Source organism: Mytilus trossulus, chromosome 8 (genome assembly GCF_036588685.1).
Source record: "Mytilus trossulus isolate FHL-02 chromosome 8, PNRI_Mtr1.1.1.hap1, whole genome shotgun sequence".
Taxonomy (NCBI): Eukaryota; Metazoa; Mollusca; class Bivalvia; order Mytilida; family Mytilidae; genus Mytilus; species Mytilus trossulus.
In genome coordinates, this window is record NC_086380.1 from 4,389,869 (window position 1) to 4,404,831 (window position 14,963).

General features: G+C 31.6%; 1 non-coding gene across 1 annotated transcript; it reads right to left on the reverse strand.

The window, feature by feature from the left end:
- Positions 1-6,117: 6,117 nt before the first annotated feature.
- On the reverse strand, positions 6,118-6,236 carry LOC134682246 (small nucleolar RNA SNORA11). The gene has a single exon (XR_010100883.1). It is a non-coding gene; the product is annotated as a small nucleolar RNA SNORA11 (small nucleolar RNA).
- Positions 6,237-14,963: the final 8,727 nt, after the last annotated feature.

The following is a 14,963-nucleotide window of genomic DNA, read 5'->3' on the forward strand; positions in this document are numbered from 1 at the left end:
TTCAAATAAAGTAAAAGGATGATCCAAAGTAGGTGTATGTAAAACTTACTGATATTGTACTAAACGAAAGAGTCAAAATGTCAAAATCTACCAGGTGAACTTGTCTGAGGTTCAATTCACCTTATAAAATATGAACTTCAATTTCAAAATTTCATAAATGTAAAAACTAAATATTTAACAATTTGATATATTATGCTTGGTGAATGCATTAATGCAACACACATGGATATTACATCTTTGGTGAAGTGTACTATGTATGTTGAAAGTACGTACGAATTGAAAAACAACAACAAAAATGTACATTAAAGAAGTAAAATACAAAAACTTCAAACACTTGTTTTTTTTGCGAGGAACACGTTGTTCATAAACAATAATAAACTATGTTGATGTATTACGAAGATTGTTTAATCAGTTTTAAAACTAAATTGATTAAAAACCAATTTCAGAAAAAAAACTTAATGATTTTTTTTCCAATTTTGCCGGTAAAATTACAATAAGTCTTAAAAGTCAACAAACACATTTTGATCATAGTATATAGTAATTACTTCCTTGTGTTTGGTTATCCGAGCTTTCTTAGGATTGAAATTGAAATTAGTAAAAAGTCATTACTTTATCATTTTCCTTTTAAGTGCTATAAACACGGAAAACTCTAGAACAGAAAACGGTAGAGTGTTCAAAAAACTTAATTGACACCAAAAGATTTTCTAAAGAGATTTTGACTTAAAGAGGGACGAAAGATACCAAAGGGACAGTCAAACTCATAAATCTAAAACAAACTGACAACGCCATGGCTAAAAATGAAAAAGACAAACAGAAAAACAATAGTACACATGACACAACATAGAAAACTAAAGAATAAACAACACGAACCCCACCAAAAACTAGGGGTGATCGCAGGTGCTCCGGAAGGGTAAGCATATCCTGCTCCACATGCGGCACCCGTCGTGTTGCTTATGTGATTCCAAATCCGATAAATAGTCTAATTCGGTAGGTCAAATTCATGAAAGGGAAGGGGATTGTAGTTACGACGTAAGGAACATATCCGATATCATTTGTGAAATGGTTATTCCATAACGGTCAACCAACTCGTGATGGCGTCCGTAAAATTTACGAAGGGATGATTTCAACTTCACCATTTGGAACTCTTGATTTAATAGCTTTCTTGTGAGCATTAACCCTCTATCAAGAAAATCATGATAGGAAATGCAAGCACGGGAATATCGTATCAATTGAGAGATATATACGCCGTATGCAGGTGCTGCTGGAATGTTGCTACTTAGAAATGGAAAGTTCACAATTGGAAAGCTGAAATCATCTCTTTTGTCGTAAAGTTTTGTCTTAAACCGACCCTCATTGTCAATTTCTAGATGTAAGTCAAGATATGAAGCTGACTTAACTGTATCTGTAGTATCCTTTATCTCCAATTCGACTAAACTTAGACTTGAACAAATTATTGCAAATTTGATGAAAATAGTTTCCTTTCCCAAAATCGTATAAATATGCAAATCAAAACGGTTATGAAATAATAATATATCTCGAACAAGTGAAAAGGGCAGAGCAGAGAGTTAAACAATGTGAAATAGTGGCCTGTCAACTTGTAGTGCATGACGTGGTTGAGGATCGCCTTACTAAGCACCTAAGATCACCCCTATGTTTTTTATAGGGTTCGTGTTGATTATCCCTTAGTTTTCTATGTTGTGTGTGCTATTGTTGTGTGTTTATCTTTTTTTTTCATTTTATGGACATGGCGTTGTCAATTTTTTTTATCGATTTATGAGATTAACTGTCCCTTTGATATCTGTCGTCCCTCTTTTTAAATAACTGAAAAGGAATACAATTCTCGGTGAACACAAACCTACCTACTCGTCCGCTGAGCATCTATTGCGTCTTATTGTGTCCCTGCGAAGAGGCCACACGTAGTATAACTGTATTGAACTAGAAGTGAAAGGCCCAATTGAGCCATTAAAAAGAATAGATGTTTAAAAATAAATGTGTGTCTTAAATTTTCTCTTATACACTCCATAAAGGTAGAATCGTTTTGTAAACTGTTGAAGGCCACGGAAAGGACCGTTGATAAGGGGTACTAATGGGCATCAGATATGAGACATGCACACATACAATTAAAGATATAAAGCAATTAAGAGTTCAGATCAATATATAAACATGGAACACAAAGGTTTCTGTTTAAAGACTTGTTTCCTCGTTACCTAACGGACTTTCTAACTTGTTTTTTTCATTTTTAGCCATGGCGTTGTCAGTTTGTTTTAGATTTACGAGTTTGACTGTCCCTTTGGTGTCTTTCGTCCCTCTTTTTTTGAACATTGTCATTTTTTTTAAAACTTAAGTCTGTTACGTCTTGATCTTAAAAAAAAACCGTGGGCAAATCAAGGAACGCAAAAGGTTTTTCACTGGTTAATAATAGGACAGCAAGATTGTACATTATAATGCATAACTGGGATGGTGATGGAAGTTTTTGACGACCTTGAATGGTTATAAAGGCTTTGCACGGTCGTTCATAACAGGGTCCTTTCAGTATAACTGCTGATTCAGCCTAATGTAGATACTGAATGAAGCCTGCATCTTAAGAAAAAGGCTGAAAAAACGTCTTTTTTAAAAATGCATATGGATTATCATTTAAGACAAAACGATTTAAAGTGCATGTGTCTGAAAACCAGTTCGGTTGTAAACCTAATGAATTTGTCGCCATGTTATTCCAAACAATAATTGTCTAACTAATTAAACATTATGTAATGCACATGAAAAAAAAAACAATTATTGCGCTTGTATAATGATTGAGAACGAATTCTTAAATAAAGTAAGTAAGATTTAAATTTCTCTTTGTGGTTGACATAAAAAACATATGTTGTATTTGTAGTGACCCATGCAAAGATAAATACAAGGTCTATGTAAATCATAGACGGTCCAAAAAGAGAGGGAATTGATACAAGGTATATATCAAGATAAACTAATAAACGATACCAGGATTGAAACTTTGTAATTGCGTTTCGTCTACAAAAGATTCAACATTGACATTCGAATAAACAAAATTTTAAACAGGTCAAACGAAGTTGATGAGCAATGAGGACCAAAAACTCCTAAAAGTTTTGTCAAATACAGCTAAGGTATAGTTAGTATACTCACCTAGAATATACCAGAAAGTACAATAATATGATTTGGACAAAGGTGAAAGTAAGTTTGTTTCAACCAAAATGATCATAAAATATGTTATTTGATCAACTGTTTCACCTTTTATTTATCGGTTATGCTAATATGCGTTAAAATGATACTTGAGGTCTTTTAGTATTCTAAGAATCTAAGATTCGCTTGATTCGCGTCACATGCAAGTCTTATGAAATAACATTTTTACGAAGGTCAACATGATTTGGTAATTAAAACGTTTTTCATTGTCTAAGATACACATGCGATTTTGAAATTGTTGCTGGATAATTTATAAAACCCAAAATAATGTGGTTCGGTGTTAAAGAAATACATGTTCACACGGTATTGCCCTGCTGATCATAGAACTAGAGTTTTTATTGGCAATAATCAATAAACATGATAATTCACAAAAAAGTGTAGACCTTTTTTTAAAAATAGTCTTTCTTTTTGATTATTTCATGTATTTATGATAATTATTTCATCAGTCTTTTTTTTGTTCGCTTGTTTTCTTGCCCCTCACAGTCAACTCGTCCGTTTTCAAAACAACTAAAATGTGATCAATCACAACAAGGGTAAAACAGTACATCTTAAAATACTATGTTCACAAACACTTAAGGTTTTCGTACTAATTTTCACTTTCCGACACCAGTTATAGAATTCTTTATCTTGATTTTTTCAATGGCAAGCCTTGCAAAAATAAATGAGATCCCCTACAAAAGCATACAATCTTCAAGCGAGAAATGCTTCTTAGATATAAATATACTCATTCCGTTTTAGAAAGCTAACATCACAGGAAACTGGATCAATTATTGACTTAATTTTTAGGAAGACAGACATTTTTTTATCCCATTAATTTTCTCTTACAGATAAAAATAACATACTGCAGACAATATTGACATTTACCACTGAAATAGGATCCTTCATCATTACGGTAAATCAGACATTCGCAGCAATCAGCATGTCTACAATACCTTATTATGTTTGATAGTATATAACTGTTTTTTGGCATGATTATCTGGTGATTATCTGATAAAAGAAAACCGTCTGCATAATATATACAGTGCTTTCGTACCTGTTTGCATCTGCATGTCTAAGGGCATATCCCACAGTTTACTAATGACTGTAAGAATGTTTCCCTTAAAGATATAAAGGCTATTTTTACCTGCTTAAATCAAATATGCAATTGAAAAAATACCTTTTATATGCTACTTTTTATAAAATGAGGTCGAAATGTTAGATATTTAATCAAAATTCGGATTTGTGGACATATTTTTCCTCCCAATAGAAATGCATAATTTTTTTGTTTAAAAAAAACAAACACAAGCTCTGTTTTGTGATTTTTCTTAGTTCTCTTTTACATAAGTAACCTATAAGTTTACGAATATTTTGTTTAGAAATAACTTAAATTGTATCGAATGTTTATGATTTTAGAAATAAAACCGTCTTTTTTTGCTGTGTATTTATCAAATTTAAAACTTCATCTAATTTATATGTTAAACTCAGTTTCAATACTGAATGCTGATTAATGTTTGGATTAATATCCTTAGACTTTTTAACAACTAATAATTTGAGTTTTGGATTAAACAAATATTCATATTTTCTAAATCTTGGAATTTTAAAAAATGACTGAAATTTTTATGCATTTTCTAAAATGTCTGCATGATTTAGGCATTTTACAAATTGACTTTTTTTTTAGGGCATTTTTTAAATGCCTGAAAAAGTTATAAGGCATTTTACAAAATGCTTAAAAGACTAAACTGAATGAAATGTACTGAAAATTTAACGACTGGAAATATCAAAACGATAATTTTATTCTATCATTAAATATAGCATGCAATTTAAACAGTTACAGTTTCATAGTTGTAAGTAAATCTTTTGCACTAACACTGAAGATGACAATTATTTGTTGCTACACGTAGTGTTTTGGATGACAGCGACTGTTACACATTTGTCCTAACTTTTTGCAAATACAACGTTTAGTGTTGCATCTAGTCTAACCCCTAGCTAGCACTGTAGCCACATTTTGTGTAACCCTGACCATCACACAAAGAAACTTTACTGACAGCTTTTCTAAAGGATATTTCATTATCATAATTTACAGATTTAATAGCAATATAGTTACTGTCAGACGGATTAAACTGATTCCTTGTGTAAAGTCCACGTAGTATTCCATCTTTAATTCCCAGTTGGTAACCAAGCTCGTCCTTTCCAGTAACAACAGTCATAAGGTTACGTGGATCTCCTTTTCTTTAATCCACATGGGGAATTGCAACTAATACATTCGCTCCAACATCAACCTTTGTAAAAACTCTTATAGTATCAGCATTTACTCATTCGACACTTCTTTCTGATTTAAAATGTCGAGGTTTTCAATGAACTATTGTACAATCTGTCTACATAAATTCACGGCCGTTAACCGACTGTAGGATAAATGGGGCACCAAAAAGTAAAAATATATCCAGTAGGTGATAGGCGACTTCTAAGGCATACTTTGATGTAAGTGATTGCAATATAGCAAACTTGGTCAAATGATCTTGATAATGCATGATAAATCTGAAATCACCATCTCGCATAGATTACTAGATCAACCTGAGCTCTACTGTTAAAGACCTTACTTATCAACGGCTTAACAACTAAACCTTTACTGGTAATTTTCCTTTCTTTGAGTTGACATTCTTCGCACATTTCTTTAAACAAATTTAGAGCATGACTTGTCACATTTGCGTACTTCTTGTTGGCCTCTTTTAACATTTTATCTCTTCCATCATGTCCAGTGTTCAAATGTGCTCTCATTACATGGAGTTTCTAATTATAGACATTAAAACTAGTGAAACATAAAAACTTAACCTGCAGGCTATATTTTTAAAGGATAATCTTAAATTTATTTTACCCAACCTTTGTTTGTGGCTTAACAATATATTTTTATCGTCTATTTCATATTTACACAATTTGCCTGAAACAGACCGTCAATTTGTGAAATTTTCATTAAAAATTTCAGGAATTTTACAAAATGACCAGGTTTTTTTTAGGCATTTTATAAAATGCCTGTCAACTTTAGGCATTTTAGAAAATGCCTAAAAATTCAGTCATTTTAGAAAATGCCCAAATTTAGAAAATGGCTGTAACATATAAAATTAAATCAAAACCCTATTTTTTTCAAATAGTGAATTAAAAGAAGAAGTTTGTTGTAAAATATTCAAAATTACAAGAAGAAAGTTTGGTCTTTTCCTAAATTTTCATTTTTTTTTCAATGTCGTTGTTAGATTGTTTCCGATTCATGAGTTTGCGTATCTCTTTGCTATCCGTCGCCTCTCTGATAATATACTTCGCGTGAAAACATGACGTAAAATATCTCTCCGAGTAAGGTTTAAGGACATGGGCTCGTTCATGTAAATCATACTTGATAAAAGGCATCGATATTTGAACACTCTTGCTTCATCTTTTATCAAGGACCAACCTTGTTGCTTATGACTTTTTTTACGCCAAATTTAAAAATACAATGTTTTCTTCCTAGGTAGATCCCAACAAATTCGTTTTTTTTGTTTGGTTTTTAGATATACACTGCTTGAAGAGTGAAGTAAGCATAGTTATAATGATATTAGTAACACTGGCCTTGGGTATCAATCTGTGATCATTAAAATGTGATCCTTAATAACCAAAAACATATTGGTGTTTAAGAGAAAGGTACAGTTCTTTGTGGATACTAGCATGCACCAATGAGACATCAACAAAAAATAGGCAAATAGATATAAGACAATGTGGTATGAGTGCCACTGAAACAACTCTCCATCCAAGTCACATTTTATAAAAGTAAAACGTGAACAGATTAAGAATGATAAATTATATAAAAAAGAGAAACAGTTTTGACAATGAGATAGGTGTCCAAATATATTCTACAATAATACGTCACCTTTAGGCATCCAACATTCAAAACCACCAATACCTTTAATTGAGCATAAAAATCAAGGATAGCAAAATTACATACAAAAGAAATGTAACAAACTAACGATTTGATATAACCTTTAACCAATTGTCGAAAGACATGTTCGATAAATGACAAGCAGTGACAACAATCGGACTCCGGAGTGATGAATTTGGACAGCCTTATCACATGGATATGCATATTTTCAAATATCCAATCAAGTGAATCAATAAATCAGTTGCAATAGGCTTCACTCTTCGAATTAAAGAATTTAAAACTATCGAAAAATAAGTGCCGTTAAGTGTATTCATGGTATGTTTGAAATCAAGGGCAGATAATAATATCGAATTCTTTCCTACTAAATAAGTAAAAAAAAAATAACTATGATTACATTTATTTCAATGGAATTGTGATTGTTTTATTTGTGATATTTGCCCCCTTCCCCACCCCAGTTTTTATTGTGAATCTTTATATATTGACCCACAAGTCTTTCGCAGAAGGTTTAGAACATGTATCGTCGAACATTAAGCAACCCCTGGCTAACTTGACAACATGCAAGTTTGTTTTGGAAATGTTAAACAAAGGCAACAGTAGTATAACGCTGTTCGAAATTCATAAATCGATTGAGAAAAAGACACATCCGGGTTACAAACTAAAACTGAGGGAAACGCATCAAATATAGGAGGAGAACTACGACAAAACAGTAACATAACATTAAAATGTAACACACACAGAAACGAACGATAATATAACAATGGTAATTTTCTGACTTGGTACAGGACATTTTAGAATGTGGGAAAGAAAAGTACCGTGACATGTCTTATAGCCATGCGAATTCACACTCAACAAAACAGTCACAATCGGGAATAAGTCACGTTCGGTAATTAAAAAATCAGACGACGTAATGACAAACCACAATCTAACACGTTGTAAAAATGTCTTTAATTAGTTTGGACACAGACACATCGTAAAGATCAAGTAATTCGTGATGGTGTCCGTAAAATTTACGGAGTGTCATTTGTTATCTGTCCTCCTCGTAACTTTGTTGGAGCAGTGTCTGCGTTAGGAGCACACTCCTGTATATGAAGTTTGTATAGTGTGAACATGCACGAGAATAACGTATCAACTGAGATATTGAAACACCAAACGAAGGAGCAGAGGGTATGTTACTGCTGAGAAATGGGAAATTGATAATTGGGGAGTTGAAATCGGCCAATTTATCATAGGTTTTCGTACATCTGTGTCAATATTGAGGAAAATATCAAGGTATGAAGCAGTCCTTCTAGTATCAGTAGTATCATTAATTTCAAGTTCACTGGGACAAATGAGATGTAAGTAATGACTGAAGTATGGGTTATTCAATGATAGGACATCATCAATATATCGGAGAGTAAAATTAAAGAATTTCGCAAGGTTCTTTTGTTTTTGTCTTTTAGAAGGTTCTGAATGAATTCTGCTTCATGAATTCTGAACCATTTAGTTAAAGGCAGATAGTTTTACCGAAATTGTTTGCAATAGGATATATGCAGGGACAGATTGTTATTTTGTTTAATAAGGCTCATTCGAAATGAAGACTGGAACTTAGTCTGCAATTAGTCCAAGCAAAATTTGACAAAAAACACTGTTTATTGCGAAAATATTGAAATAAAGTACTTTAACAACAGTATTACTAGCAAAACAACAAAAACAAAACGAACAAGAAATAAAATGTAAGACCAAAAGGACCAATTTCACTTCGCGACACCCTTGAACATGTTCTTTAAATAATTATTCCAAATAGGTAGCATTGGTACAATTTACTTCCATTACTATTTTTAATGTAGTTATTTCCGATGGCTTATGACGGCGTTTAAACATTTTGAAATATGTGAATGGATTTTCAGGAAATGAATCGACATCATAATTTTCGTAATTTTTCAAAACCCGAAACACATAACAATGTGAAACATCCGTATTTTAACATAAATAAGTTGTTTTAAATTTAGCTATTTGAAAGCATTTAATCTATAATCCTTTACCCTGCATATCAGCACAGAAAGTGAAGTCCAGGCACTTGTTTTAAAAGAAACATGTCGAATACGACTGCAAATACACCTCTTGTTTACATATTTATATTCAAATATTTAATATGTCATCAAGTTAATTATTACAGCATGGTTAAAAGTTAGAAAAGTAGAATGTCTTGCAATAAAATGTGCCATTCATTTTATGGATAGTCGGGGAGATTAAGATGAGCGAATTCCAAATAAATCTTTATTATCAGAAACGTTTATTTAGATATATCCTATATCGTCATGACTCTCTTTCTAAAAGTTTATACTGTAACGACGGTCTCCGTTCAAGGTTGAAAATTGTAGTAAGTTGACATGTATAGTATTAATATTTTATTAAATGGCACAGCACAGGGGGTTGTTTATCCTTTCTATAAATTTAAAGTAAATTCACGAAAATACCGCACTTCAAGGAATATTCAAGATGGAAAGTCCCCGATCAAATGTCAAAATCTAAGTCTCAAACACATCAAACGAATGGATAATACATGTAACTGTCATTATTTCATTTGTTATTTTTTAATATTACATTAACCGTTTAGTATGCTTTTTGTTATGTTATAGATAATGCATATTTTAAGTTTTTTCTTGTCATAGAACACACCGAGGGGTGTCAGGATTGTTCAAATGAAATTCTTTCTTTTGATAATCCTGTCAGACACCACGAAGTGTGTTCTACGACTAGAGAAACCTTAAAATATGCATTATCTTACTTACATATATATACGGTAAAATAATAAATATTTGCAAAATTTGCATCCTATTTTACCGACCACACTAAAGTGGGATATTCCTTTCTAATGCGTTCAGATTTTGATACGCCCTACGGCTCATTTAGAATGTGAAATAAAACTCACTAATTAATCTAAATATGAACTTTAGAAATAATTATCCATACACAATACAAATATCACTGCATGAAGGATGACACAAATGAATTGCTACCATCCGATAACGATGTATAAAAAATACAAAAAGACGCTTTGTAAGTAGTTTATTGTACCAACTTAGTTGATGGAAAGGGGTTGCTATGTTGTTGTTTCTTTTTTTCTATTTGTAATGACAAATGTATCGCGGAAAAATGGTTATTTTTTCAACAATTTTAATTGAATCGAATGAAATATTCAGAATAATTTTCTTTTGAATAGCAATATATTTTAACAAATAATCAGGATATACCCCCCCCCCCCCCCCCCCCCCCCCCCCCCCATTATGAGTTATATGGATGTTTTTCAATAGAATTAAAGATTATGTCATTAGTTTTTCATTTGATAGAGTAAAAGAGTAAAAGATATACATCAATGTTAAAAAGTTAAGAACTGACACGAAGGGAGTACGAAATTTTGGTACATGTGCATGTAACACGAAAAAGAATATCAATACATGTAGGTCACAATATGATTTTTTAGTCAGTCTTAATCAATAAGATTTTCAAAATCTTACACACGAACATGTTAAATCTGGCTTCATTTAAAAAGTGTTATGGAGAGTTTCACATTTAAAATTCATCTCACATATATGATAATGTCTCTGTATAATATTGAAGTGATACATTACCATAACTTCACATTATTTGTTTATAAAATTGAAAAGCGGGCAATGACGATTTTTTTTTACACCTATCAAAGATTGAACTTTAAAAAATATGTTCCCCAATCGATCATATGGCATTTCACTTTTGGAGTGATACTGATAACTAAATATTATTCAAATGTTAAAAGTATCAAATAATGTTTTAACTAGTGTATCACGTTTTATGTTAGAATCCCGAATAACACGAAAGTGGTTGATTTTTTTTTTCTAATATCAATAAATTTACAGAGTAAAAGGTATGTTAGCTATTACAATTCTTAGTTAAACAAATGAATGAAAGTAAAAATAAATAAACTGTGATTGCTTAAACAATCTTTTTTTCTCAAGTGTAAAACGAAAAGAAAAAGAGAAAAAACAATACACCAATGTTGTTGCGTTCAAATCACTTTTTCTGAATTTACCTTTCATTTTGTAATTAAGAAAGCTCAATTCAAAAAATTGAAAGCCAATAATGAGTTACTATAGAAACACTAAATGAGCTATACGATCAAAACTCACAAAAAGACCAGAGTCAATCTAGAACAACATATGGTTAAGTTATTAGTGAATAAAAGTTAATCAGCTGCAGATAATCAAATTGTTGGAAGTTTCAAGGGCCAAGTGAAATTTTCTCATCACTGGCGTCCGTTGTCTGTCGTCGTCCGTCGTCGTCCGTCGTCTGTCATCCGTCGTCAACTTTTACAAAAATCTTCTCCTCTGAAACTACTGGGCCATATTCAACCAAACTTGGCCACAATCATCATTTGGGAATCTAGTTTAAAATATGTGTCCGGTGACCCAGCCAACCAATTAGGATGGCTGCCATTGCTATTAATAGAACATAGGGGGAAACTGTAGATTTTGGCTTATATCTCTGAAACCGAAGCATTGAGAGCAAATCTGACATGGAGTAAAATTGTTATTCAGGTCAAGATCTATCTGCCCTGAAACTTTTTTGTGAATCAGACAACCCGTTGTTACGTTGGTTGCTGCCCCTGTAGGAGGGAAATTTTAAGAAAGTTTTTGGTAATCATCTTGAATATTAAAAAATATAGAGATAAACTGTAAACAGCAATAATGTTCAGCAAAGTAAGATCTACAAATAAGTCAAATGACCAAAATGGTCCTTTATAGTAAATTTTTAACAATTTTTCATAAATATTTGTAATCTTTTACAAAAATCTTCTCATCTAAAACTACTAAGACAAATTTAACAAAACTTGTCCACAATCATTAAATAGGGTATCTAGTTATAAAAATGTGTCCGATGACCCGCCTGCAAACTAAGATGTCTGACATGACTAAAAAGAAGTACATATGGTAAAATGCAGTTTATGACCAATATCTCTGAGCAAATCTGATAGGATAAAATTGTTCCTTAGGTGAAGATCTATCTACCCTGAAATTTTCAGACCATTCAGATAACCTGTTGTTGCGTTGCTGCCCCTGAATTGGTAATTTTAAGAAACTTTGCAGCTTTATGAAATTAATCTTGAATATTATTTTAGATAAAGATAAACTGTAAACATCAATAATGTACAGCAAAGTAATTCCTAAAAATAAGTCAACGTAACAAAGGAGTTATTGCCCTTTAAAGTAAATTTTTAACGATTTTCATAAATTTTGTAAATTTTTACAAAATATTTTCCACTGTAACTACTGGGTCAAGTTCATTATAAATAGAGATAATTATACGCAGCAAGAATGTTCAGTATAAAAAGGATCATCACCATCACCAAAACACAATTTTGTCATGAATCCAAGGTTAGCGACACAGGCTCTTTAGAGCCTCTAGTTTTGTCCTGCGAACACTTTGTGGAAGGCGTTATCAATGAACAATACCGTAAAATATATCATTTGTAATGTACATATATTTTGAACCAATTGTTTCACATCAGAAGATGTTTTACATTCATTCATTCATTTCTTTATTTCCTTTATTAAAAGATTCAATGAGAAACTATTTGCAAACATATTATTTGTTTTTATACAAACGTTTGCTAAAAATGATAACACAATGTTATATATAACAATATGTACAATATCTATAATTATGTAATTATATCTTACTAAAGCACATTTCAACATGTTCAAGAAAACTGCTCTCACTAACCATGGTTCATGCAATGATACGTTAACGCATTGTCGTTTTCGTTCATCTGCTATAAGCAGAGACACAGTGTGCAACGTGAACATTTTTGTATGTTGCACACCTTTAAAAATATAGAATAGCAATTTAGTAATAAAAATAAATGTTTAAGATTTCTTTGGATGATTCAGAACATTTCCAGCATTCTGGAACCCTAACCGATAGTTGAATATTTAAAAATCGGAAAAATGTATTGTCATTCAGTTTGTACTGTGTTTACGGTATTTTTCACTTACAATTTATTTGGAAAAGCCCCCTCTCGCAAAAAAGTCTAGCACATATACATGAATGCGATATCTATACAAAATATCCTTGATTTCTAGAAAGATATTTGCGTTCATTGTCAATAACATATATAAGAATATACAGGACACAAGAATTTTTTTTTATTGGTTATCAAGGCTACAAATATCTGCAAAAACGACAACTTTTAAATCTCAATTTAACTTTCTGGTAAGAGATCAAAAGAGAGACTTTTTTGTTACAACGGTAAACAATTTTCAAACAGACTTATTAAATATCCTATACCATGTAAACGAACAACATACCTCATTTCAATATATCATTATCAAAGATTAGAAATAATTTAGTTGTACTGTATCTGAGGTTGATTAATGTGTGATATATATATCGGTATACATGATACATTTGTAAAATTAAGGTTTCTTAACCATACCTTGAATTCTATATCAATTTTTTGGTTCTATGGTCACTGATTAGTCTGAGACCTGGTAACTTTGGTGAGGTTTCATATTTCTCTAGGTATACTTGATTAATTGAGAAATTGTAATCAATTACAGCTGATTAAAGAATACAATTGCAAAAACCCAAAACCTGTTTATCTATCGAATTATAGTAAAAGATCGTTGGGCAATGTTTGTTATTGTGCAGTAAACTTGAATTTGGCGTTTATGTAAATTTTGTTTGTTTATACCAGCCAGACATGTCAGATTCGCATTATCAATAAAAATCATATTTACTTGTATTATTTTCTTTGTAGATTATGGCTCAATGCATCATATCTTTGATTTTACTAAGCTTTGTTGCATGCAATGTCTTTGTTGGAGCCTACCAATGTTACCATCATGGGCATGCAAATGGGTGTAGCATTGAAGTGAGGGGTAAAAGCTTGCCTTATTTCTACAAGAGAAAATTTACACCATCATGTAACAAGCATGATATTTGCTACTCATGTGTTAGTATATTTGTAGTTCGTTGATGAAAAGAAGATGATGTGGTATGATTACAAATGAGCCTACTTGGTACCGGAAACCTAATGACATGGATGTAAACATTTATACGTCACTATACAGCACTCGATAATTAGAAGAACTTGTATTGTATAGTCAGATAAAAAGAGCTTCGATATAAAAAAAATATTATAATGTAATTTAAGTAAAAAGGTGACATGAATTAACAACTACCACTGAATTTCATGCTTCTGATTTATGACAGGCACATTAAATAATGATGCATGGTAATACATGTCTGTGAACGCAAAATCTTTTCATAACGTAGGATAGGTGTAGCAATTAGAAACAGCCTATTAAAATCAGTTGCAACATCCTTCACTAAATAGATTGGTACAAATCACAACTACAACGTACATAAAAAAAAAACAGGCACAACACGCTTATACTTGAGTACGTTATGTTACAGTCAGATAAGTAAGAGTCCGTTAATACATAAACCATGGTCTTCAAGATTAAAGTATAAATCTTTGGCAATACAACACATTATATCCATGGTGGAAATCTGATATTTTGTAATAAGTGTGTGTATACTAAAACGAATATCTTGTTCATTATTGTGCATCAGCATTTCCTAAAGTTCAATTGTATTTGTGTTTAAGATTAGTTCATGAAAAAACAAAATGCTATGTCCGAACGTAAGTCGTAATTGATTTTGTCTTTTTGTCTTTTTTTTGTAATTGTATATCGTTGTACTTTTTCTCGTACGATTTTGGGAAGGAGTCTGTTTAGTAACAAGTTATATAAAAGACATTAAAAGGATAATAGAAAGGTTACTTGTTTGTATAGGTACTTATATTTTGGAATGATATCAATTCTTATGTATGGATATAAAATCATTAATTGTCTTCTTTTCTAGG